This window comes from Scylla paramamosain, chromosome 9 (assembly GCF_035594125.1).
Source record: "Scylla paramamosain isolate STU-SP2022 chromosome 9, ASM3559412v1, whole genome shotgun sequence".
Lineage (NCBI taxonomy): Eukaryota > Metazoa > Arthropoda > Malacostraca > Decapoda > Portunidae > Scylla > Scylla paramamosain.
The window spans coordinates 9,180,001-9,182,500 of record NC_087159.1 but is presented as its reverse complement, the minus strand read 5'-3'; the positions used below and the strand labels follow the sequence as shown (position 1 = coordinate 9,182,500).

The following is a 2,500-nucleotide window of genomic DNA, read 5'->3' as shown; positions in this document are numbered from 1 at the left end:
GTATATACACTGCCCTCTTATCTCTCTTCCTTTCTGTTTCTTCCCTTTTTTTTTCTCCCTTCCTATCTCTCCTTTTTCGACATCATATAATCGTCGTTGTCCTCGTATTTCTCGTTCCCTGCGTCCTGCTCCCCATTTTCTTCCACGCCTCTTCCTTCTTCTGTTTCTTTTACCTCGGTAGAATAAATAGTAGTATAATTCCTATGGTTTTTCTTCCACGCAGCCTTGTTAGAACCTGTTTTTTTTTCCCCCTTTGTATTCATATGTATTTTTTCCTCCTCCTCCTCCTCCTTCTCCTCATCGCAATCCTCTCTGTAGTTGTCATCCTTACATCACAAATATTTCACCTCCTCCTCCTCCTCCTCCTCCTCCTCCTCCTCCTCCTCCTCCTCCTCCTCCTCCTCCTCCTCCTCCTCCTCCTCCTGCTCCCACCCCACCACACCCCACAGTCACGGTTCCCTCGTTCCCTTCACCCCCTCCTACATACCCCGCCCCTTCATGTATTCTCTTCTCCTCCTGCCTCTTCCCTCTTCTTGCTTCCTTCTCCCTCCCACAGACGCCACCTCATGCCCTATTCGACCGCACACAAACACCTATTCTCTTCTCACGGTAATTGGGCCGCAGATTGCCTATTCACGACTCCTTCCCGAGGTCGTGCAGAAGCTGTGTCGGGGCTGTTTTGAGGGTGTTTGTCGACTCTTGGGGACTGTCTGTCTGTGGTGGGAGGTGTTTGGGTGTGCTAAGTTTGGGGTGTATTTAGCTGGCTGGTTGGCTGGCTGGCTGGCTGGCTGGCTGGCTGGTGGTGTTTTCAATGTGTTGGTGTGTAGGTGGGTGTGTGTTTAGAGTGTTTCATTATCCTTGAGGGCTGTTGATGTTGAAGGCTGTCTCTATGGGTCTAGGGTGTGTTTTAGGTATACCTCAGACTCCTGCAGGGTATTTTAGGGTGTTTGCTTGGTCTAAAGGGTGTGTTTAGGGGGTTTGGCAATACTAGGTGACTGTTTGAGGCTGTTTTGGTTGACTAATGTATGTGTTACGGGATGCTGGGCTTGGAGTGCCTGTCTGGCTTTCTGTTTGTGGACTGGCTGGGTTTTAGACGTGTGTGTGTGTGTGTGTGTGTGTGTGTGTGTGTGTGTGTGTGTGTGTGTGTGTGTGTGTGTGTGTGTGTGTGTGTGTGTGTGTGTGTGTGTGTGTGTGTGTGTTTAAGGTATTTTAATGTCCTTGAATGTTGTTTTTTTGGTGTTTAGGGCTCCTGTTATGTGCTTAAATGCTCTAAAAGATGTGTTTCATGTGTTTTCCCATCCTGTCCTAGGGCGATATTATTGTGTTGGGTATCCTGCAATTGAAAATGGTTCCTAGGGGTTGTTGTAAAAGTATAAAGGTATCTAATTACTCTATGGAAAATGTATAAGGTGTATGATTATCCTCGGGGACTCTTGGAAGCAGCTTCTAAGCGTTACGGGAAAGATATTTACTTTGTTTTGTTATCTTCAGGGGGTTGGTATTGTAATGCCTTTCTTGGGGGCGCTAGAGAGTGTTTAAGGATATTCAGGTGCTTTCAGGAATAAGAGTAAGGTTGTGATGGAGTATATTGAGAGTTTTGCTGTCATTGGAAGCTGTGTTGGCTGTGTGGGAGGCATGTGCAGCGGTATAGAGGGTGTTGAGGGTGGAGTTGTGTGGATAGTTGTTTGCTGGGCGGGAGAGGTGTGGGTAGTGTTCTTTCCTCCAGCTGTGTTGGCGATGTATGTAGGGAGGAGTAGTGAATGGAGATGAGTGGGTGGTGGTGTAGTGAGTGGAGGTTGGTGGATAGTGAGTGGAGGTGAATGGGTAAGGGGCGTCAAGCAGTGGACGTTGTTTGAGCTGCAGTAAAAAAATAATAGGGAAGTGCAGCGTTTTAGACACCATTTTCATTGTCTTCGTCGCCATCATCATCATCATCATCATCATCATCAGAGAGAGGGAGAGAGAGAGAGAGAGAGAGAGAGAGAGAGAGAGAGAGAGAGAGAGAGAGAGAGAGAGACAACTATTTAATAATTTATCGTGCATGACCATTTAACACTTTAGAAATCAACATTGCATCTCTCCCCTTTCCTTTATTTTTTCCCCGTTTTCTTTATTACCCATACTTCCCCCTTCCACTTACCTATTACTATTCCATTATTTTCCCTTCCCTTAATCTTCATTTTTCTTACATAGCATTTCCCTTCTCTTTTCTCCTTTTCCATCCCTACCCCATTTCACCCCATCCCTTCCCTTTCCAATCCCATCCTATCCCGTTCCTCCCCCTCCCATGCACCATCCCTCCCTTACATCATCTCACATCTCCATTACCACAGCAGCCCACCTCCTTCATCACCACTGCTATGTATTTTCCTCGTCCCACGTTCTTTAAACCTCATGAGACCGAGTAGGGGAAGGGAGAAGGGGAAGGCTAAAGGCTGTTTGAGGAAGGGATGAAAGCGGGTTAGGAGAAAGAGAAGGAGGAGGAGAGAATATGGGAAAC

The 2,500-nt window shown here is 46.9% G+C and overlaps 1 long non-coding RNA gene across 1 annotated transcript in view; it reads left to right on the top strand.

Annotated features, from left to right (window-relative positions):
- The window catches only part of LOC135103540 (uncharacterized), a 205,119-nt gene that overhangs the window by 190,629 nt on the left and 11,990 nt on the right, over positions 1-2,500 (top strand). The window lies entirely within an intron of this gene.